The sequence below is a fragment of the Neomonachus schauinslandi genome, chromosome 15, assembly GCF_002201575.2.
Source record: "Neomonachus schauinslandi chromosome 15, ASM220157v2, whole genome shotgun sequence".
Lineage (NCBI taxonomy): Eukaryota > Metazoa > Chordata > Mammalia > Carnivora > Phocidae > Neomonachus > Neomonachus schauinslandi.
The window spans coordinates 56864896-56887744 of record NC_058417.1 but is presented as its reverse complement, the minus strand read 5'-3'; the positions used below and the strand labels follow the sequence as shown (position 1 = coordinate 56887744).

The window sequence follows — 22849 nt, the reverse complement described above, 5'->3', positions numbered from 1 at the left end:
AGAGAGGCCCCTCAGCAAACAGGAGTCACAACCCGCCATGAACACTTGTTCTACTTTGTCCAGCCCTCTCCATTCCTGCCCACGGCGGGGTGAGTCCATGCCCACCCGGGGTGCCACGGCGGCGGCTAGCAGGGAGCCGTCACGAGGGAAGGGTCTGTGCTGCAAACTTAGGGGAGGTTTTCTGGCAAATTGTTTGGCATGATCCACACTAAAAACTGGTCTTACTCGTGGACACGTGTTCTTGGCATGATGAAGGCCAGACAGGCGGGCAGCAGTTTAATCTCTGGAGGACAGAACGTTTTATGGACAGAAGGAAGCAGGGTCACCGGGGTCCCCTGGGGCATCTGGATGGAGCTGAGTCGAGAGAGGAGCAAGTGCTGTTGAGGAGGAGATTTGCAGAGGAGAGCCCACGCGGGGTCGGCACGCAGGGGACTAGACCGAGGCCACGGGTTCGGCCGTGTGCTGGGAGCGGGTGGGCGCAGGCGTAAAGCAGAAGCAAGCAGGCAGGGAGATGGGGAGAGGGTCTCCATGGCGGGGGGTGAGTCACATCTACAACGGGGATCCCCAGGAGCAAAGAGCACTTTAGAAGGACCCAATCCCTTCTTCAATAGTAGTGCAGTTCAGGTCCCTGGAGGCAAACGCTCACTGTCTGGTTCCTTCATTCATTCAGCAAACACGCACTGCCCCCTCTGTGGGGCAGCCGCGTGCCGGGCTCCGCACTTGGGGTGTGCCGTCAAGTGTGGGAGGCGGCCAAGCTGGACCAAGAGAGTTCCCACCCCTGCAGGTGGAGAGCAGCCCCCCTCTGCATGAGTCCGCACCCACCGGGGACCCCAAGCTGAGTCACCGCCCTCTCCTGGCTCCACAGACTTTGCATGGAGGCTGTTGCGATGGGGGTGGGCTGGGTGAAGACCCTCTGCGCTCAGTCGTTGCGCCTTGCTCTGTTTGGACTTCACGAGGGCTCTTTCCACAAGCGCACTTGGGGAAGTCAGCACCCCTGGCCTAATGAGCTGTGTCCCTCTAGAAACCTGATCAGCCAGGCAAAAATCACCATAATTGATTATCCTGCTGAGCAGCGGAGAGCAGTGTTTGCTAACAGTGAGGCTGAGAATCGGCTCCGTATTTCCCAACCCACGAGCCTACCCTGGGGTGTCATCAGCAGGGCCCCAGGCGCCTCGCTCCCTCTCCATCCCTCGCCCCGAGCGCGGGTGGTGGGGCAGGGTCGGCGACATGATGGAGTAGAAGACGGTGGGACGCCAGTGTTCATACCAGAAATGCAAGGCAGGCCCCATCTGGGTCAGCCTGTCCTTGTCTGGCTCACACCTGGAGTGTGGCTGGGCCACAGCAGGAGAGGGTCCAAACGGGAGCTGCTTCCCTTCCACAGAATGAGGTGTGGGGGAGAACTCCTTTACCCTGGGGATTCTCTACCCCAACAGAGGACAAGGAGGGGTCAGGGGATGTCCTGGCCTGAAGCGCTGGGAAAACAGGCTGGACCCTCGTGGGCCACGATTTGTGGAGGCATTAGGCTCAGCAGGCCCTCCAGATATCCCTCTGGTTCTGGATTTTTGGAAACACAGAGGCTCTTTGGAGACGAACACAGGTCCCAGCCTCTGAGTCTCCGGACGGGGACCAAGCAGGTGTAACACTGGAATTGATACCAGATATTTTTGCTCTGACCAAATGAGGACGCTGGTGACAATGGGGGACATTTTGGGGAACTCCAAGGCTGTTAGGGGTGGCTGGAGGTCAGGGCAGGCGGGCAGGGATGGGGATGCCTTACCAGCTCTGACCTGCACTGTTGCCTGGCTGGGGATTCCAGAGCGTCCCCAGCACTTGCAGGAGATTTGCAGGTTGGGCACAGAGCCTGGAGAACAGAGGATACGGAGGGGGATGTGGGAGTGGGAGGGAGGGACACAGGGCAGGGCCAGAGCAGCGCTCTACCCCAAACCCCCAGACTAGCCTCGATAGAGCCTCCTGAAGGGCCGAGGAGCAGACTCGTCTCACCCAGCTCCTGAGCTGTGCACTCTGGGCTGTTTGTTCACCAGGGCTGGATGGATTGAATTAAATGGAACTAAATTGAATTGAATTGGGAGGAAAACTCACTTTAAGAAACCAAGAAAAAAGTCAACAATGAGAAAACCCCCAAATCAACTGAAAGCGGCGGTTGATGCGAGTTGATTGATTCAATCCATCTCATTGTGTGACGGCGCCTTCTTCATCTGGCGGGGCCTTCCCCTCCCATCTGCCCCTCCTCACAGCCGCTCTGTGAGCCGCCCGTGGAAACGTGCCAGAAGTTGTTCTGGCCCTTTTGCCAGAGAGGGAAACTGCCGATCAACAAACAGGCTGCGGCGGGCCACCTCAATGAGGGCCTCCCCACCGCGTCGTAAAAGATTGCCGCGCGCCACGGCCCACAGCCCGCTCTGCTGCAGCCCCGGGGGGTGAAGGGGGTGCAGGGGGGTGCAGGGGGGCCAGGGAGGGGAGATTGGGAAATGCAGCCACTGTGATTCGCACAAACTCTAACAGCATTCAGGGCAGGCTCTACGCAGTTCAATGCTCCTTTGCTGCGGAGAAGGGTGCTGTCCACTAGGGGGTGACCGGGACCTGCCAGGGAGCCAGCTGTCCCTGCGACTGGGGGTGCCGCTGCTTAGCCAGATCCGTGCGTATTCTCATCTGAAAAAGGGGGACAGAAGTTGGCGCACGCTCCTTAGGGTTACAAGGGCCGAATGAGGCAATAGTTGTCAAGGGCCTGGTGCATAGAATGTGCAAAGCACATGACAGGGTCGACCTGCTCTTTGTGGCCATGTTGATGGCAGTAATGACTGCATTGTTTCTCCATCTCAAGAAGGAGGCCCACTCTGATTGCCTTTGGATTCCAGAGGCTTTTCGCTTGCTTTTATCCTGTTTATGATAAGTTTAAAACACATGCACACAGTGGGGAGAGGGGAAGGGGGAGGGACTGCTTAATGAGTGTGCAGTTTTCTTTTGGGGTGATGGAAAGTTCTAGAACCAGACGGTGGTTGCACAGCAACGTGACTGGACTTAATGCCACTGAATTGTACACTTGACAATGGTTCAAATGGTAAATTTTATAAGTATTTTGCCACAATTAAAAAAGATGTGCACAATATGTGCACATAAAATTATGAAACATTAGGGGCGCCCAGCTGGCTCAGTTGGTGGAGCATGTGACTGACTCTTGATCTCGGGGTTGTGAGTTTGAGCCCCACGTTCTGTGTAGAGATTACTTAAAAATAAAAATCTTAAAAAAAAAAGTTCTGAAATGTTATTAACATAAATAAGGAAAATTTAAGTCCAGAAAAAAGCACATGATGCACACATGCCCACACGCACACACCCCTCATTTCTAGTCTCTGAAGGGCCCTCGGAGGAAAGGGCAGGAAATCATGTGTGTTTCGGATTAGAATTCTCTTACTTCTCTTTAAGCAACAGTAGCCTGTCCTCTTTTCTTCATGTTAAGCGTTGACTAATATTAAAATCGATCTACATGCCATGACCCCACACAGAGTGACTCCTGGGAGGCGGGAACAAATCCGTGCTGACTGACGGGGCAGGGCCCAGGTTGGGATTAAATGCCGCCATTCATAGTCTGCAAAGTCTCCATGTGTGAGTAACCTCAGAACCAGGTGCGGTGGGGAAGAAGAAGAAGAAAGGGGTCACTCCGAGTTTGGGGCCAACAGAAGAGAGAGAGAAAACAGAATATCCCAATGACAGAGACGATGCGTTAGGAAAATCTGGACCGCAGGCCCACAGTGTCCTGTTTTCCTTTGTCTTTGTTAAATGGAACGTGGGCTCCCGGCCACGCTCCAGGTGCAGACGCGGACGGGCTTCTCCGGCCAGTCTCCGCGGCTCCCGGGGAAGCAACGCTCCCTCCTCCTCCAGACCTGACTAGTCAGCAAGCAAATAGCAGCCAGCAACGAGATGCGCGGTGGCAACGCTGATTGTAATTCTCTCTCCTCTCTCTTCTTTTCTTAGAGAGCCCACAGTGCCTCGGGAAAAATTGGCTGAATAAAAGGTATAAAGACTTTCTCTTTTTTTTTTTCCTGAATAGTTTTTGACAGATGTGAGCATGTTGAACATATTGGGAGCTGCTGACAATGAATGCTGGGGGTTTCTGGGGCTTCCTGCTCGCTGCGGGGGTGGGGGGGTGGCTTGGGGGCAGAGGATGGAGGGTTTGGCTTGTTTAGCGCCTCGTCGTCGATGACATCTCTCTTGTCCCCCAAAGCGCCGGCCCCAGCTGTGCGGGTAAGGCAGGACTGGGGGCCAGAGGAGCCAGGAGGGAAAGGAGAGGACAGGAATGTGTTCATGGGCAACATTGCTCAACAACTCCCACCAGCCAGAGAAGCAGTCCCTCCCCACCGAACCCCCCCACTCGGCACGCAGGTGCATGTCTCTTGGACTGTGAGGCCTTCAGAACCCAGTGTGGTGCGTATCCCCACCTGGCCTGGTCTCCTCGGGGATGGGCTGCGGAATGGGCTCAGTTTCCCAGTGGTCACCCTCACGGGGGCGCACCGGACCCTCCTGACCCCAGCCCTCGGTCCATGTGCTCCTCGCAGCCAAGCCTTCATCACCCGCCTGCCACCGATCCCCTCTGCAAATTCATTTGCAAAATTTTATTTTGGGGGAAAATTTTATCGTAGAAGTAATGTATGTTTGTGGTGAACAAATGAGAAAATGCAGGTTTGCCGTGTATTTTTAACCCTGGGCCCCCAGCCGGCTTCCCCTCCCGGGCTCCCGGCTCTCAGGCCTTGTGCACAAGGACAACCAAGAGTTGTCCACAGATCAGAAGCGCAGTGTGAAGCTGTCAGGCGGCAGAGTCTGATGTCCTCCTGAGCCAAACACTGGAGATTTCTTTTGGTGACCTCTTTTGTATTGTTTTTGCCCCAAGTACACCCGTGCCTCAAAAGTGGGCATTGCCCCAATGGCTAGGGAGCTCTGTCCATGAAGTCGGTCACCGAGGGGCCACACGGGTTCATGGAGGGGGCAGCTCCGGCTCCACTCACTGGTGGGATGGGGACAGCAAAGCAGAGCTCAGGTCTCCTCTTCCTGTGCATGACAGGGTGCCCTGGGAGTGGCCATCCGGTCTGTCAGTGTTCAATTCAGTTCTAAGTGGGAGGAGATGAAGAGAGGGTACCACATCAGCCTCACGTTCATCAAAACAGTCTGCCCTTGCAAGGCAGCCTCCTTGATGTGCCATTTTGTAAACGGAGTCTAATTTTCCAGGGAAGCGACCAAAGGAGGCCTTGGGTGAATCTGTTTGTAGGTTAAGATCTCCACCCTCTAAGGGATGATGTGGTGATTTGTCTGGCTTTCGAGCTCAGATTCCTGCACATTTGTTTTTTGAACGGCTTTACCGAGGTATGCACATACAATCAACTATGAGTATTATAGAGTGTGCAATTTGATAAGTTTTGACACGTTTATGCCCATGACGTCATTGTTACGGTCCAGATACTGGACATATCCATCACCCCCAGAAGTTTCCTTGGGCCTTTCGTCTCTTCCTCTGCCCTCCAGGCCCCCTTCCAGACAAATGCTGATTTGCATCCTGTCGCTCTAGAATGGTTTGTATTCCCTGGAGTTCTAGACATTTAACATCATACCAGATGTACTCTTCTTTGTTGGTGGGCTTCTCTCACTAAGCATGTGTATTCTGAGACTCACCCAGGTCACGGTGTGCGTTCATGCCTTTTTATTGCTGAGTGGTAGTCCGTGCTCCAAAGGCACCACAGGGTATTCCTCCATTCATCCCTGGAAGTATGCCAGGTCGTTTCCAGGTTTTGGTCATTACACATAAGGCTGCTGAGAGCATTGCTGCACAAATCTTTGTAGAGACATATGCCTTCTCTCTTGGGTAGAAATGGCTGGATTTTCTGGTGAGCATAAAGTGAATGTCAAACTGTTTTCCAAAGTGGTTCTACCATGTCATACGCCTGCCAGCCACGTGTGGGGATTGCCGTTCTACATCCTCTCCAATACTCGGTGTTGTTGGCTGTGGGGATTTTCGCCATTATGATGGGCGTGGGGTGGTATCTCATTGTGGTCTAGTTTGCATTTCCCTGATGATGAGTGATGCTGAGCATCTTTTCACGGGTTGTTTGATGTCCATCATCTTTGATGAAGTGTCTGTTCAAACCATTGCCTGTTTTTTATTGGGTATTTGTCTTATTGTAGCATTTGGGGAGTGCTTTGTATATACTGAGTACAATTCCCTATAGGTACATGCTCTGCAGACATTTCCTCCTAATTCATCTATCTTTCCACTCTTGTAACAGTGTCTTTTAAAGAACCAATGTTTTAAATTTTGATAAATTCTAGTTTATCCATTTGTTCCTTATAGATCATACTTCTGATGTTGTATCTAAGAAATTTTAGCCTGATCCAAGGTCACAAAGATTTTCTTCTCCTGTACTTTTTTTAGACATTTTATGGGTGTTAGATTTTGTATTTCAGTCTCTGATTTATCTTGGGTTCCTTCTTGTGTATGGTACAAGGTATGGATTGAAGTTCATTTTTCTGAACTGAATCTGTGTGTTTTCAATTTTATTTATTAAAAAGACTATCCTTTCTCCTTTGAATTGCCTTTGCAAAAATCAGTTGTCATATATGTGTGGGTCCACTTTCGGTTCCATTGATCTATATATAGTCTATCTTGATGTCCTACCCCACTCTCATGATTATCGTAACTTTATAACAAGTTTTGAAATCAGGTAATTTTTTTTTTAAGATTTTATTTATTTATTTGAGAGAGAGAGAATGAGAGACAGAGAGCATGAGAGGGAGGAGGGTCAGAGGGAGAAGCAGACTCCCTGCTGAGCAGAGAGCCCGATGCGGGACTCGATCCCGGGACTCCAGGATCATGACCTGAGCCGAAGGCAGTCGCCCAACCAACTGAGCCACCCAGGCGCCCCAGGTAATTTTTTTTTAAAGATTTTTATTTATTTATTTGATAGAGAGAGACACAGCGAGAAAGGGAACACAAGCAGGGGGAGTGGGAGAGGGAGAAGAAGGCATCCCGCGGAGCAGGGAGCCCCATGTGGGGCTCGATCCCAGGACCCTGGGATCATGACCTGAGCCGAAGGCAGACGCTTAATGACTGAGCCACCCAGGCGCCCTGAAATCAGGTAATGTTAACCCTCCAGCTTTGTTCTTGTTTTTCAAAATTGTATTGGCTATTCTAGGCCCCGCAAATTTCCTTTTTTAAAAAGATTTTATTTATCTATTTGAGAGAGAGAGCAGAGTGGGAGAGAGAGCATGAGCGGGGGGAGAGGGGCAGAGGGAGAAGGAGAAGCAGGCTGCCTGCTGAGCAGGGAGCCCAGTGTGGGGTTCAGTCGCAGGACCCTGGGATCATGACCTGAGCTGAAGCCAGATGCTTAACTGACTGAGCCACCCAGATGCCCAGGCCCCTTAAATTTCCATATGAATTTTGGGATCAGCATGTGAATTGTAGGGGGGAAAAAAGCCTACTGGGATTTTGATCAGGACTACACTGAATCTATAGATCAATTGGGGGATCATTTATATCTTAATAATACTGAGTCTTCTGCCTTATAAACAAGTTATGCATCTCCATTTATTTAAGACTTCTTTAATTTCTCTCATCAATAATGTGTACTTTTCAGCATATGGGTCTTGCACATCTTTTGTCAAACTTACCCTAAGTATTTTTATTTTTATGCCACTTTAAATGGTATTTGTCCTTCAATTTCTGATTGTTGCTAGTGTATAGAAATTTTTAAAAATTTTTGTATATTGATCTTGTACCCTGCATCTTTACCAAACTTACCTACTAGTTCTAGTAGCTTTTTTGTCGATTTCATCATATTTTCTACAGATGATCATGTTATTTGTGAACAAAGACTGTTTTCCGTTTTCCTCTCCAATCTGGATGTCTTTTATTCCTTTTTGTTGCCTTGTTCCACTGGCTAAAACCTCCAGTACACTGTTAAATAGAAGTGTTACGAGAGTAGATGTCCTTGTTTTGTTCCTGATAGTAAAGGGAAACTAATTCCTTGACCATTAATTACGATGTTAGCTGTAGGTTTTTCATAGATTCCTTTTCATCCCTAATGTAATGCCAGTGTGCTGAGAGTTTTTATTGGTTTTTATTAAGAATGGAGTTGAATTGGGCACCTGGGTGGCTCAGTTGGTTAAGCGACTGCCTTCGGCTCAGGTCATGATCCCAGGGTCCTGGGATCGAGTCCCGCATCGGGCTCCCTGCTCTGCGGGGAGCCTGCTTCTCCCTCTCCCACTCCCCCTGCTTGTGTTCCCTCTCTCGCTGTGTCTCTCTCTGTCAAATAAATAAATAAAATCTTTAAAAAAAAAAAAAAAGAATGGAGTTGAATTTTGTTAAATTCTTTTCCTGTGTCTATTGAAATGATCAGATGCTTTTTGTTTTTTAGTTTGTTAATTTGATGAATTAGATTGGTTGATTTTCGAACTTAAAGCAAGTCTATCACTCACTGGGTTTTTTTTGTTGTTGTTTTTCCTATTTTTCTTTATATGCTTTTTCCTTTTTTTTGGTCTTCTTTTGAATTTAGTTTTTAAAATTATTGTATTCCATTTTATTTCCATTCTTGACTTATTAGTTACAGCTCTTTGTTTTTTTATGATGATGGTTGCTTTAGAGCTTATGGGGTTTTTAAGCTGGTTGCAGTCTACCTTCAAATGATGTTAATCCACTTCACATGCAGTATAATCATACTTCCATTTCTCCTTCCTGGCCTTATATACATATGTCATAAACCTCACAACACAATGTTATTTTTATTTGTTTGCTTAGATAGTTGTATTTTAAAGAGATTTAAGTAATAAGAAAAAAAATCTCCTATGTTTATCCATATAGCTCCCATTTCTGGTGGTCTCTATTCCTTTTTGTGGATCCATATTTCCATCTGGTGTCATTTCCCTTCTATCCAAAGGACTCCCTTCAGTATTTCTTATAGCGCCAATCTACTGGTGATAAATTCTTGCAGTTTTTGTATGTCTGAAAAAGTCATTATTTCAACTTTGTTTTGGAAGACATTTTTGCAGGATGCAGAGGTCTGGGTTGACAGGTGCTTTTTCTTTCAGTGCTACAAAGGTTCAGGGCTTTTCTGGCTCCCATGGTTTCCAAGCCTGCTGTCATTCCCTTCTTTGTTCCTCTGTACAAAATGTTTCCTGTTTTCTGGTTCCTTCTAATATTTTCTTCTGCAGTGTTTAATCTGCCATTAATTTCATCCAATATATATATATTTTTTTACCTCAGACGTTGTAGTTTATGTTTCTACAAGTTCAATTTGCACATTTTTTTATACCTTACATGTCTCTACTTAAGTTCTGGAACACGTGGAGTATAGTTATAATTGTGTTAATGTCCTTGTCTACTAATTCTAACATGTGGGTCAGTTCTGGGTCAGTTTCAAAGGATTGATATTTCTCCTCATTTCTTGCATGCCTAGTAATGTTTGATTGGATGCTGGACATTGTAAATTCTACCTCGTTGGGTGCTGGTTACTTTTATTCCTATAAACATTCTTGAATTTTGTTCTGGGACACAGTTCAATTACTTGGATACAGTTTGATCCCCTTCTCTCATATCTTACTTCTAAGATTTGCTAGATAGATGGGCCTGAGCCATGGTTAGTCTGGGTCAAATAATCCCACTACCAAGGCAAGGCCCTTTGAGCACTCTACCTGTTGCTCCATGAACCGTGAAGGGTTCCAGTCAGTCAGATGGGGACACGCACTTTTCCTGGCCCCATGTGCATGAGCACCATTTCCCATAATCCTTTCATGTGGTCCTTTCCTGAGCGTCAGGGCTTTTCCTCCAGTGCATGGTGATCAGGACTCAGCTGAACACTCCTGGGACCCTCAGTGGTTCTCCAGGGTCTCCCTCCGTCCAGCTCTCTAGCTCTCTCTTGTCCAGCTCTCTGTTGTACAAGTCCAGCCATCTTGGTGTCCCCGGACTCTCAGCCCTGACTCCTCAGCTCAGGGAGCTCACCGGACTCGACTTGGGGTCCCTGCATCTTGGCCTGAAAGCTCTGCACACCGTGAGCCACGGGGGCTCCCCTCCATGGTTTCCCACCTCTCAGGGATCCCTGTGCTTCCTTGTCTGCTGTCCCGTGTCTTGAAACCATTCCTGAGTTGTTTGCTGTTGTGTCAGGTGGGAGAGAAAGTCAGTCCCTATTTCTCCATCTTGACTGGAAATGGAAGCCTCTTGCTGTTTAAACACAGATCCTGTCATGTACAGTGACCGGGAGGCCTGTCTGGAGACGCGCACGCACGTGCGCACACACACACACACACACACACACACGCAGCTCCGAGGATGCACAAGTGCGTTCCTGGCTCTTGTCCCCATTCCCCTTTGCAGCTCTGGTTTGAGGCTTGTAGGCCTGGGAACACACAGTCTGAGTACAGAGACAAATGCCATTGTTTTGTTTGTCTTGAGATTGGCCTCCTTCTCCTCAATGAGGAGGAATCTGCAGGAGCAGGAGCTTAGCTCTGAAAGATGGTTACAAAGTGCAGAACCTCTTCTCAGAACCTCTTCTCAGGAATATTTTGATGAATATGGAGCAGAATAGTACCTCAGTGGGGGGGAGGTCAGAAAACTGGAGCCCCCAGCAGCACCCCCGCCACCCCGCCTCGCTGTGTAAACGCATCACAGCATACTGCAGACAGTGTCCTCCTCGCCCCAAGAGGCTTGGGGCCTTGGAGAAACCAAGCAGGGAGGAGGGCCCATCGAGGCCAAGGCCATTTGCTCTTCCAAATCCCCGTTCCTACACCCTCCTCTGCCAATCTAGGCATGGACAGAGACACACTCTTATCTTTATCTGTCCCAGAACCTCAGACAGCCACCAGCACATCCAACACGTTGACCCTCACAGAAGGGCCCATTTTATAGATGGGAAAACTGAGGCTTAGGATGGGCAAATGATCTGCCCAGGCTCCCAATGCAAGTGGCTGTGGCAAGACCATAGCCCTGGCTATCCAGGGTTTCTTTTCATGCCGAGAATTTCCCTTGAGCAAAGTTGATGCTCCTGGTAAGAAAGCATGGTTTTCTTGAGCTTCGGTGTCTGAGCCTTTCTCATAGATGCCTCCACCTGCCACACCAAAGAAGCCAACTGACCAGCATGGGACACAGAGGACTCTACCCCTCCTGGCCCATGAGGGTTCTCCTCTCCTTCGAGAAAGCATTTCCATTGTCAGGGTCATTGCTGTCTAGTTTCATGGGACTACAAAGCTCCTAACTAATTGCAGAGCCTTTTTAGGAATATCTGATGTTTGGAGCTCTCTGATCTGTATGCACACATGTGTTTGGACTAGTGCATTAGTTAGGCTGCCATGGTGGAAAGAAAAGGGTAGGGGGAGTTGACCACAAAGAGTTCACCCAAGCCCATGGCCCTTTCTGACTCTGCTAAGACCAAAGCTACTGCATCAGCCACACGAGCACCACGACCCAGAAAGTCAGCTTCCAAATTCCCACGTTCTGTGTCACAGGAACTGGAAAGGGTCCCCGATGCCTCCCTTGGATTTCAGGATATATCCAGCTGGGTGGTTTTGTGCTACCCACAAAAGAAGCAGGACATTAAATATTTGAGAGGGGATTGGAGGGTAACAGAAAGCAGGGTCTGTGTACTCATGCGTGTTTGTGCGAAAGTATAAAAACCCCGAGTCTGTGTTTTCCCCAGGGTATTAATTACAGTTGGAAAGGAGGCTTGTCCGGGCGTGTTCCGCTTGGGCAGAGTAATTTATCATCCGGTTTCGGGAAGCGGGAGGCAGGTCACGGTGCAGAGAGCAAGACACACATCTCTCTCTCTCAGACTTCACAGCCACCCCACCTACTCCAGGGTGGACAGGTCTGCAGTATGGCACGTGCCTGGGGGAGCACGGGGAGAGCTCTCCAGGGGAGGGAAGGGAGATGGTGAGGCCCTGACATGATTCTCATAGGACAGAAGCCATGATGGGAGAGGCCTGTGCAGGTCCAGGCATTTGGATACCTGTCCTCGATGGCGGGAAGGCCAGCCTGGCTGCCCACACCTGATGCCTTATGATCCTGTTGGCCCTCGCGGAGGCTGACGGAAGGGCAGGTGGTCTCTGGGGGGGGAGGGTCCCAAAAGAGGGCGGATTCTGTTCCTGTTGATGGCTAAGATCAGTGCCTGTGTCTGCTCACCATGCAGCAAAGTAGAGGTCCCTGGCAACGTGGTGGTTATACTTCAGGGCGCTGCTGGCCTTGGCAAGATGGCCGGAGAGGAGAAATCAGCACAGAGGACCCAGCCACTCGTCCCTCTGCCTCTGGGTCCCTCCACCCTCCCCCGAGCAGCAGGGCCACCCCTGGGCCCCTCCAGCTGGTCAGGGTCTTGCCGGCACCTGGCTTCTCTCCTGAGCCGTCACACCCCAGCTCCTCCCTCCCACTGCTGCAGGCTGACACCGACACTAGAGCCTGGAGCAACCGGACACTCGCTTTAAGCAACTGAAAAGTTGTTTTTCTGGAAAGTTTTACATTATATAATAAATATTTATCATTAAGCCAACTCCTTAAGTGGACTTCTCCACGCCACCCTCCCCCTCCACCCCAGTGGGCAGACTACGGGCAGGGCCCCGCCCCCGCCCCACATCCTCCTGTGAAGGGACAGGCCTGGTGCAGCACAGGGACCCGTCAGCGCACGTGCCGTGAGCACCTACTGTGCGCCAGGCGCTGTGCTCAGTGCTTGGGATACACTGAACCAACCAGACCGAGGCTCCAGCAAATAATCATTCCCCCCAGGGCGGCGGGGGCGGGGGGGGGGGGTCCTTGGTTTCTGCCATCACTGAGGCCACCTCCAGCAAGTCTGTGGGAACAAAGGGAAAACCACTCAAAAGTGGAGGCCCGCCTCACCTCTGCAGAGTCCTTTGCCCTGCAGCTCCGTCTCGCAGGACTTACTCTGCTATTCCTCTGCTGGGACTCGGCTCGCAGCATGGGTGATCTCTGCCAAAACCAGCAGGAAATCTCCACGGCTCCCTTGCTGGAAGTCCAGCCTGCCAGCTCACTGACACTTGCCGATGAGCTGGCGGGGGAGGGAAGCAGGGGGACCCAGGAACGAGGGCAGGAACGGAGTCTCTGCTGCAGAATTCTGCAGCTGCCCCGCCCAGGCCAGGCAAGAGGCCACTGCAGAATGCTGAGAGGGGGTCCCTGAGGCCGGCCGGGCCCCAGCGCCTCCCCGACAACTTGGCAGAGTCTGCGTTTTTCCTTCTCCTGCTTCACAGTGCATATGCTCCCTTGCCTCCCCTTCCTCGATTTCCCCTGATTGGGTCTATAATGCTGATCATTTCTCAAACACCCCTGTGCACCAGGCCCGTCACCATCCTGAAAGGTAAATGTTGTTATCCTCACTTTGCCAAAAAGGAAACTGAGGCTCAGAGAGGTTGAGTAACTTGCTCAAAGCCACACAGTGAGTCAGCAGAGCTGGAATTGGAGCCCAGGTCTGAGTGATGCCAGATCCAGGGTCCCCCCGCCGCAGCATCATTGAAGCCACACCACGTGTTATCTTGATCAAGGTCGGAAGGGTAGGAGAGGACTGCTAATCAGGCCAAGAAGTCATCCCCACTTCTCCGTGGGCACTGGCTCTGAAGAAATCTTCAGGGTGAGTGGAGGTGATCTTGAGGTGTTCCTCCTTAGACACCTGGCCCTCCCCGTCTTTTTAAGGAATGTGCTACTGGAGGTGATGATGATGCTTTTAAAATCTAAATTGGACTGTGCCCCTCCTCTGCTCAAATCTTCCTATGGCTCCCCGTCCTCTTGGAGAAAGGCAAAGTCCTCACAATACCCTCCCCTGTAAGACCTCATGTGATCTGGCCCCATCACTCCTCTGACCGCCTCTCCTACTGCTCCGCCTCATTCTCATGACTCCATCTCATGGGCCACCTTGCCCATTCTCTGAATAGCCAGGTACATCCCATGAAAGGGCCTCTGCCTTGGGCTCCCTCTCCCAGGAGAGACTTTTACTCCTCCAGATGGGCCTACAGATCACCTCTTTAATTAGGTCCAGCCTGACCATCCTCTCTTCTAATCAAGGACTGGATAACGTTATGGTTAGGTGCTTTCAGAGTTGTCTGAATGACTATCTCCGAAGAATGCTGGCTCCCAAGATGTCCTTAGTGGTATGCCACAAGGCTCTGCTCTCAACCCTATCCTAGTGATGATGTTTATCGGTGATTTACATGAGCATGTCATAGGCACGATGATCAGATTCTAGTCAATCTGGAGCTGAGAGGATTAAGCAATAGATTACTTGGTCTACTGGCTAGAAGCGTAGTTGAAATTTAACTACACTTAATGAGAATTAATGTAAAATCTTGCTCTTGGGTCCAAAAATACTAAATGGATGGGTGTAATAGAAGGAAGACTTAGAGGTTTTAATTGACGGTGAGTTTTGTGTGACTGGGAGGACTGTCTTAGTCCACGGACTGGGGAGCCTGAAACAACAGACACGTGGTCCTTGCAGCTCCAGAGGCTGGAGTCCAAGACCAGGGGACCGGCACAGTCGGGTTCTGGTGAGGGCTCTCTCCTGGACTGTGGACGGTAGTTTTCACATCGCGCCCTCACGTGGTGGGAAGCTGAGGCAGGAAGCAAGCTCTCTTGTGACTCTGATTAGGGAGCTTATCCCATCACAGGGGCCCCACCCCCCATGGCCTCATCCAACTGTAATCACCTCCCAAAGCCCCCCTCCAAACACCAGTGCACAGAGGGAGGGGCTTCAACGTATGACTTTGCGGGGGGGACACGTTGAGTGCATCATGGTGACCAAGTAACTTATCATCCGAGCTGGGGGCCCTTCTCCTAATCATGGCGTAAACCAGGGGTGTCCCAGGCACGCTGGAGGGTGTGGTCACCCTAGGTATCGTGGCAGCCCTCAGAAGCCGATTTTATGCGGATTGCATGAGTAAAGGCACATTCCCAGATGATGGGAGGTAGAAGTTGGTCAGATGGAGCCTCCCTGGAACATTGGGTTCACTTTGGAGGTGGCTGCCATGAGCCAGGGGGACATTTCAGGGGTCATCCCCAGGGAAATGGCTTTAGGGATGAGGGCTGTTCACCCAGAGGAGGAAGCTTCAGGCAGCCTGATGGTGTGTCTCTGATATTTGAGGGCTGGCCTGCAGAAGACAAGGGAGGGCCTCAGGTCCTGGGGGGCAGATCTCAGGGGCTGCCCAAAGAAGAGCTTTCTAGGGAAGACAGGTGGCCGGCGATGGGTGGGCTGCCTGAATTTCCTCCCCATGCTCAGAGTCTGCAGAGGCAGTTCCTGTGTCGGGAGGGGAGGGCCAGAGGACTCCTCAGGCTCTTCGTGGGAGGGAGGGCTCGGTGGCCACCATATGTCACTGCTTAGGAAGAAGAATCTGTAAGCGCCGCTTTCAGTCAGGACACAGAGAGGTGTGAGGGAGGCTGAAGGCCAGCCTGCCTCCCCCGGCCCTCTCTGGCCCTCCCTGCTTCCTTCCGCTCTCCCCGCCCCCTTGCTCTGGCTCCTCGGGCCCCCTCTCCCGGGATGCCAGGTGGGTTTTTCCTTCCTAAATCCTCTCTCCTGCTGCTGAGTTATTGGAAGTGTTGTTTGCTTTATTGCCGTGCTGGAGGGGCGCTGCCACAGAGCAGCTGAGCTTGGAATGGGTCCACGGTCCGGAGAGTCATGGTGGTCCTCAGAATCCCCTCCCCGGTCCCCTCGGTGGAGGGAGCTGCTCCCAGCCCCTTTCCTCTTGCTCCCCTCATCATTTATTTATAACCACTGGCGTTCTGACCGGAGGATGCTGCGTCCATGCCGCCAGCCTGGAGGGCCATGGATGGAATTTGTGGCAGATGTCACGGCCTGGCCCAGGGGTGGGGCCCCATCTCCACGTGCTGCGCTGGGACGTCCCCCAGCAGCTGACCAACTGAACAGCTCCAGGGCATGTGTGGGAGTGGCCCGCCAACGGTGGGCGGGGTCACTCCCGTGTGTGTGCCACACTGGTACGTTTATGAGGGCAGGGTTGGCGTGTAGGTGTGGGTGTGTGTGCACTTGGGTGCGCATGCGTGTGTGCGAGAGGGCCCTGTGCATCGGTGTGTGCGTGCGCTAGCAGCTCTGGGTGTATGTGGTGCCTGTGGGCCCACGTGTGCACACAGGTGTGGGTTTTTACAGCAGGCATCCTAGAGCTTAACTCAGCATGGGCCCTGTTCTCGAGATGTTGCTGTCTGAGCCCATCTTTCCAGAAAGGGAGATGGTGTGGCCACCCTAGAGTTTAGAGGATGCCAGGAGACATGTGGCTTATTTGGGAAGCTTCTGGCAGCATCGTCAGGTTTCTGGGGACAGAGCAGCATGCAAGAAAGGGTGAGCAGTCAAAAGGGGGGACAGAGGGGAAGAGGCTTCCCCAATCACTCCGCAGAGGTGTGGTGCAAGGTCCCCCAAGCCCCCAGCCTGGAGCCCAGTAGATGCTGGGCTGGGAGACCCAGACCGCAGAGGTGACTGCTTTGTTCTCCCCATGAGGAGGTGCCCCCACCCCCACTAAAGGCAGCCTAGCCAGGCTGAGTAGCCTTTAGGTTCTCTACTCTGCCCCCTTTTACCGGCACCTGCTGTGTGCCCAGCCCCAGGCTGGCTGCCCTGGCTAGACAGGGGCGTGGCAGAGGCCTTGATCTCCAGGAGCTGCCCATCTGCCCAGGACAGAGCAGCGTGTCCGAGCACAATGGCGAGGCCACGTGAGCAGGCTGGGTGCCACGGAAAGTAAGGACGGGTGCTCAGGACCATCTGTGGTGGGCCCTGTGGTCCCTGTGAGCTTTCTGAGCCCACAGCCCAGCTCCAGAGGGCTCTCTGGACAAACCCAGAGGAAATGTGAGCAGGTGCCAGGCCTGAGCTGCGTCCACGGGGTGTGGCTGCTCATCCACCTCGGCCAGGACCCAGAGAAGGACGCCCAGGGACGGGGGATGGGCGGGGCACTGCTCCCTCGCCATCCCTGGAGTTCTGGCCTTTTGAAAAGCGCAGGTCACCAGACTCTTCCTCAAACCACAGGGAGGCAGGAGACCCATTCAGCCCCAATGTCTTGTTCCTGGGTCACTCACTCTCCCAGGGTGCAAGGGTGCTTTTCTGCATGTCATTTGGTCAATCTCATCTGATATTTGAAGCAGCCTAGGAGCAGTTAGAAATAAGGAACCTGAGGCTCAGAGCAGGGCTGTGAGTAGCAGAGCCGGGTTCGGTGGCCCTCGGACCTCCAGACCCTCTGGCCGGGTTCACTGCTTGGCACAGGTCGGCTCCTAAGTGCTTGCACCCCCAGGGGGCTGAGGAGATCGTTAGACCTGCTCTAAGTCAGGCAGTGGGTCCCCAGGGAGGGAAGCCTTCTCTGAGCTTCTCCTTTCCCATCCTCCAGTGTTTGTAGCTTGGGAAGGGTTTTGGGAAACAGTTCTAGAGAGTGCAGTGTGAGCCCCTTCCCCATGCCCACCAGCATCCTGCCAACCCCAGAAGCTCAAATTTCCCTCCATCCTGGTGCCCCCCCTGAAGCTCACCCAGCCGGGGAGCCACAAGCTGGGTCTTGGAGGGGAGCCAGGGTGCTAAGCCAGAGGCTCCCCACCACCAAACTCCTCCTCTCCCTTCCCCGTTGGGCCTTCCTCCGGCCCAGCCAGGTCCCCTTCGGGTGGGGGTGATGGGGCATGGGTGGGGTGGTCCCCACGGAGTCCACTCACGAACCTCCCTGTGCCCCCCACCTTTCCATGGCTGGCCTCAGCGGGGTGGGAGGCGCTTCTCGCCCAGGCCACAAGCCACCGTGCGGTCCAGAGAAGTGCTGAGCTGCCACTCCCAGCCTGAAGACACCAGCCCATGCCCGAGTGACAGGAGGCCTGCCGCCTATCACTCGCCAGTGTGGAGGACCCCCACCCCCACATGCAGCCTCTGGGCCTCGGTTTCCCTCACTGGAAGAGACCGTAAGAAGGGCTTCCTTTTTTCTCCTCCTTTTCATCCCTTTTAAGAGGGGGTGACAGCCTGGGTGGAGCAGCCTGGGTCCCGAGGTGGCCTGTGGCCGGCAGACAGCGCTGCTGGAAGTGACAGGCAGCTGAGCAGGAATCCTGGAAGGCTGGATTCTCAGGCCGCACCCCCATCAGCACAGGGGTTGGAGGGGCAGCATGGAACCTGAGGCAGGGCAGATGTGGGCAGCCCCACCCCCCAGCACCCCTACCCTATGGCCCCCCTGCACCCCAACACACCTCTGCACTTCTGGGCTGGCCTCCTCTCTGCTCAGCCCTGCCAGGCACTCCCACTCTGCTCCTCCTCCCTCCCTGCCGCCTAGCAGTCTCGGGGCTGGGGGTTGGGGCTGGTCACACCCTTTGCCTCTGCCAGCTCCCACCTTCCCACCCTCTGAAGCCAGGAGGGACCTTCTGAGTTCCCAGACAGCGGCGCTTTCCCCTCTCCCAACCGTGAGACTTTTCTCCAACCTCAGGGCCGGTCGCCCTTTGGCACCCAGTGCCCCGCAGACCTATCAGGCTTGGGGAGTCAGTGCCCCACCCCCGAGGGAGCCTCCCCCCGCATGGGGCGCTCGACTCTGACCCCAGGGCAGGCACAGAGCTGAACACCCTGAGAAATAAACCCAGAGAGGAGGGAGGGGAGAGGACTGGCGAGCGGAGCGACAGGGCAGCAGAGAGGAGAGCCGCACTTCATAACCCAGCGGCAAGGGCCCGGGGAACAGAGCGCCAGAGCGCAGGCCGCTGCCGCCGCCCCCAGGTGGGCCTCCGCCCCGCTGCCTCCTCGAGCCTGCCTGTCCTGGAGCCAAGGGTCCGAGATGATGTATTTTTGGGTATGTACCAAGCGGGGACCGCTGAGTCGTGTTCTTGGCTCTGGCAGACCTGGGGCTGAGATGTTGAGAAAGCACAGAGTGCCCCCCCACTCCCACGCCGGCAAGTGCCCCCTCCGCGCCTCTCCCCAGGACCCAGCCAGCAGGGTGTGGGGCTCAGGGGTGTCCCCACAGGCCAGGTGCTGCCTGTGGTGGGCAGGGGGTCCGAGTAGGGGGGCTGGGTGGAGACCCCGAATTCCCTGCGTGGAGTGCACTATCTGTCCCCCTCTCCCTGCTACCCAGTCTGGCCCTTCCTAGAGTCCCCAAGGGCAAACTTGGGGTGGCTCCCAAGACCCAGCACACCCAGCCCCGCATCTTTTCTGCTCCCTTCCTCCCTCCCTTCCTCCCTGAGCTACAAAATCAGGGAGGAAAACTGGATCTTGGAAAGAATAATGGGGAACGTAAATGTGAGCCCCCAGCCAACAGCCCCAGTGCTCTGAGCAAGGGGGTGGGGGGACCCAGGAAGCTAAGGGGCCCCCCTGGTGAGAGGAAGCCTCTGAGCCAGCACACCTTCTCCTTCCCCCGCCCTTGGCAAAGGAAATGACAGTACACAGGCCAGGGCTGGGGGGGGGGGGGGGGGTCTCAGCCAGCCCCGGGCAAGGAGCAGTGGGGAGGCAAGGCAGGAAGGGCCCCCACTGCAGGGTGAGGAGAAACACATCCTTCCAGTTCTGAACTGGAAGGAGAGGACTGGTGTGTGAGTGTGCATGTGTGTGTGTGTGTGTGCACGCACGGCACATTTTTCCCACGATCTTTGGCCTCCAGGCTCCCATGGACGTGTTTGGAAATCTATGTGAATTTTGTGCTTTCCTTTGAGGGAGCACTTTTCCCCTGGGCCCAGCCCAGTGGCCCCAGCCTGAGCACTTCCCAGGCTATGGGCTTCCCCACATCTCAGTGCTTCTCCCTGGCCCTCAGCCTGTCCTGCGGCTTCCTCATCCAGGACCACAGCCTGTCCCGGGCTCCAGGGGAAGCGCTCAAGGGCCCAGGGGACCCCAGTGGGAGGGACTGACCTGGGAACAGGTGTTGTGGGGTCCACCCTGGGCGGCTGGACCAGGGTTGGGCCGGGAGTCAGCAGGAGAGACCAGGCAGCCACAGAGAAGGGATCAGTGGCCCCTGGTAGCCAGGACGACTGTGATCAGGTTCCTGGCGGTAGTCACAGGCCAAGCTCTGCTGAGTCCTGCAGACCCCACTCCCAATCCAGGCAGATTTGGGGCCAGGATGTGCCCAGAGGCTCCAGGTCTCCATCCTTTGCCAAGGCCGTTGGCTCTGCTGTAAATGCCCTGGCTGTCCCCGCCCCCCCCAGTAGCCCAGCTCCTGTCTGTTCTGCAAATTCCTCCTTCTTCAAGGCCAGCCTCAGGGGGCACTGCCCAGGGGACACATCCCAGCACATGCAGGCAGAACAGCGTCCTCTCTGCATCTCGACTCTAGGCGGTGGCACCAGCCTGGCATTTGTGAGCTGGCTCCTGGTCCCCCCTGTGGCCTGAGAGTCCCTTTGGAGCCTGGCAAGGGCAGGAGATGCTCCTGTGGGGCTGAGTGGGGGCAGAGTGGGCACTCTGCTTCTCACGGGGCTGCCGGCTCCTCTGGGGTCTTGCCTCCCAGAACCCCCTCCCTCTGCCAGTGCTGTCTGTCCTTACCCACACTTCCTGGCAGGCCCTGGGGACGCGTGGTCCCTCGCTGAATCTTTGAGGCTGTTTTAGGACAGGGGTGAAGCCTGCCCAGGAGAGCCTCCCCATCTCATCTTCCAGAGCCAGGCTCCACGTCCAGGCGGGGGGCTGATGCCCTAGAAAGAACGGTGGGTACAGGTGGCACGCACGGAATCTCCTCTCCTGGATCCACCTCCCCGAGCCATGCCCCCCACCCCAATTTGGGACACGGCACCCAAACTGCCAGCTCCCGAGTCAGCACCCCCCAGCCCCAGCCCCACGCATTTCCTGGTGTCTGCGAGCTCCTCAGACTCAGCCGACTGAAGCTGCTCAGTTCTCTTCTGACCACTTTTTCCTTCTTTGTCCTACGGATCGCGGGAGGGCCCCCTGCACCAGCCAGCCCCATGGGCTATGCCATTTCCCTCTGCCCCCTTCCTCCCTGCCCTAGGCCCGGCCCCCAGCACCGGCAGCCAGGGTCATGCCCTCATGCCCTCCTGTCCCAGCGGGTCAAGTCTAACTTTCTTAGCCTGGAGCACAGAGTTATTTCTGATGGGGCCTGTTTAGTCCCAGCCTCAGCCCCTGCAGCTCCTTCACCTTCCCATGACCCCTGTGGTGCAGCCGGGCTGAGCTGGCCCCCTCCTCAGGCATGTTCCTCCTAAAACATCCTACCCATCAGTCTCCCCCCCCAATCGCTCCCCTCCATTAGCTGGCTCCTCCCTTCCCTTCAGGATAAGCCTGCTGGGAGGGAGACAGGAAGGGCTGTGGCATGGCAAGGGCCAGGCAGCTTAGACGTCACCGCCTCCAGGAAGCCTTCCTTGACTACCCCACAGCGAGGTGTTGTTCCTTCCTCTTTTCCTACCCCTATGCACTGGTGGGAGGGTGCTATCATTACCCATACACTCTGCCATCTCTCCTCCTCCAGCAGCCCCCTCCAGGGCCCTGACTGGGTCTTGCTCAGCCTTTTCTGATGCCCACATTGTGACTGCCACTTGCCGGGGGCTCCAGAAACCTTGTGCGCTAGAATGAATGAATGAGTACATTCCAAGGGGCAAGGTGGGGCCTCTGAAGGCCTTTCTAGCCTTCCCTCCCATGCATCCCCAGCTGGCCTCGAGCTGAGGGTCACTCAGCTGACCACACATCTTCCCATGCTCTGCACACCATGTTTCAAGGGGACATTGGCGGTATTGTTGCTCCCACTTTAAAGCTGAGAAAGTTGCAGCCCACAGTTCGTGGTGAAGGGAGACAGTGATGAGCTGGGGCCAGGGCCTGGCCGTGGTAAAGCAGGGGTTGGGTGCAGAAGGGACCAGCCGTCCCTGGCCTGTCCAGCCCAGCCATGGAGGGTGCTCCATGGTGAGTTTGCCACTGGTCCGTGAGAGAGGCCTGCCACCTGCTTTGGGGGCATCTCTGTCTTTGGACCGTCTGACCTGGGGACTCAGCAGGAGGAGGCCTGCCACTGAGGAAGGCATACAGAGGGGCCTGGGGTGGAAAGGGCCTGGCCTGGGTTCCAGCTCTGCTGCTCAGAGCTGTGTGACTTCAGGGAGTCACCAAACCTCTCTGAGCTCCAGGTACCTCGTCCGCAGAATAGATCCCGATGCCACTGTGCAGACGGATGAGAATCAGACACAGGTCACAATTCCGTGCCCGTCACAGCAGGAGAAGGGACAGGGTGCCCCGGGCTGGCGTGACCTTCTGTTGTTCTCACGCACTTGGGCTCTGCTCAAGGACTCGTCTCACCCAAAAGCTTCCTCTGGCTTCGCTGCTATGGGACAGAGTCTACACCTGTTGTTGGGCCTGTGCTGTTGGTGGCCTGGGTCCACCTTCCTCCCCGACACCCTACAGGATGTGCAAGGAGGAAACGCAGGCTGACGGGGTGTCCAGCGTCCCTTAGCTGCCCCAGGCAGAGCCAGGACTGGAACCAGTTCTCCCCACAAAGGCTTTCCTGCCCTCACTGGCCTTGGAGCGTGCACTCCTGCAGGGTCTCCCCTCCCACCTCTTCCCAGTCCACAGCTGACGTCCAACCCTCTGCACCCGGTGGGGCCCCCGTGAGGTTTTCCCTAAACCCTGACCGTCGATCCTCTCTTACGGTTGGCACCCCCAGACAGGGCACCGTGTGTGGGCAGGCGACGTGTCTGCACGGCTGTTCTAGCCGTGCCCGGCCACGGAGAAGCTCGGCAAACACTTGTGGGAGGGAGGGATGGAGGGATGGATGGAGGGAGGGAGGGAGGGATGGAGGAAGAAGGAAGGAGGGATGGAAGGGGGCAGGCTGGTGGTGGCACGTCCGTGAGTAGCAGCATACCCGCCATAGCTGAGCATGAGCAGGGATGCTTTCCAGAGCCGCCTCCTGCGTAAACCCCAGGCGTGGGGCCAGAGTGTGGTGTGACTTGGTGGTTGATGGGGCT

General features: G+C 54.5%; 1 long non-coding RNA gene across 1 annotated transcript in view; it reads left to right on the top strand.

Annotated features, from left to right (window-relative positions):
- The first annotated feature begins 3602 nt into the window (after positions 1-3602).
- Positions 3603-22849, top strand: part of LOC110572493 — a 34258-nt gene continuing 15011 nt past the window's right edge. Inside the window, exons 1-2 of the long non-coding RNA XR_002479859.1 lie at positions 3603-3625; positions 3991-4030. This is a non-coding gene — a long non-coding RNA (uncharacterized LOC110572493). The remainder of the gene's footprint in view (positions 3626-3990; positions 4031-22849) is intronic.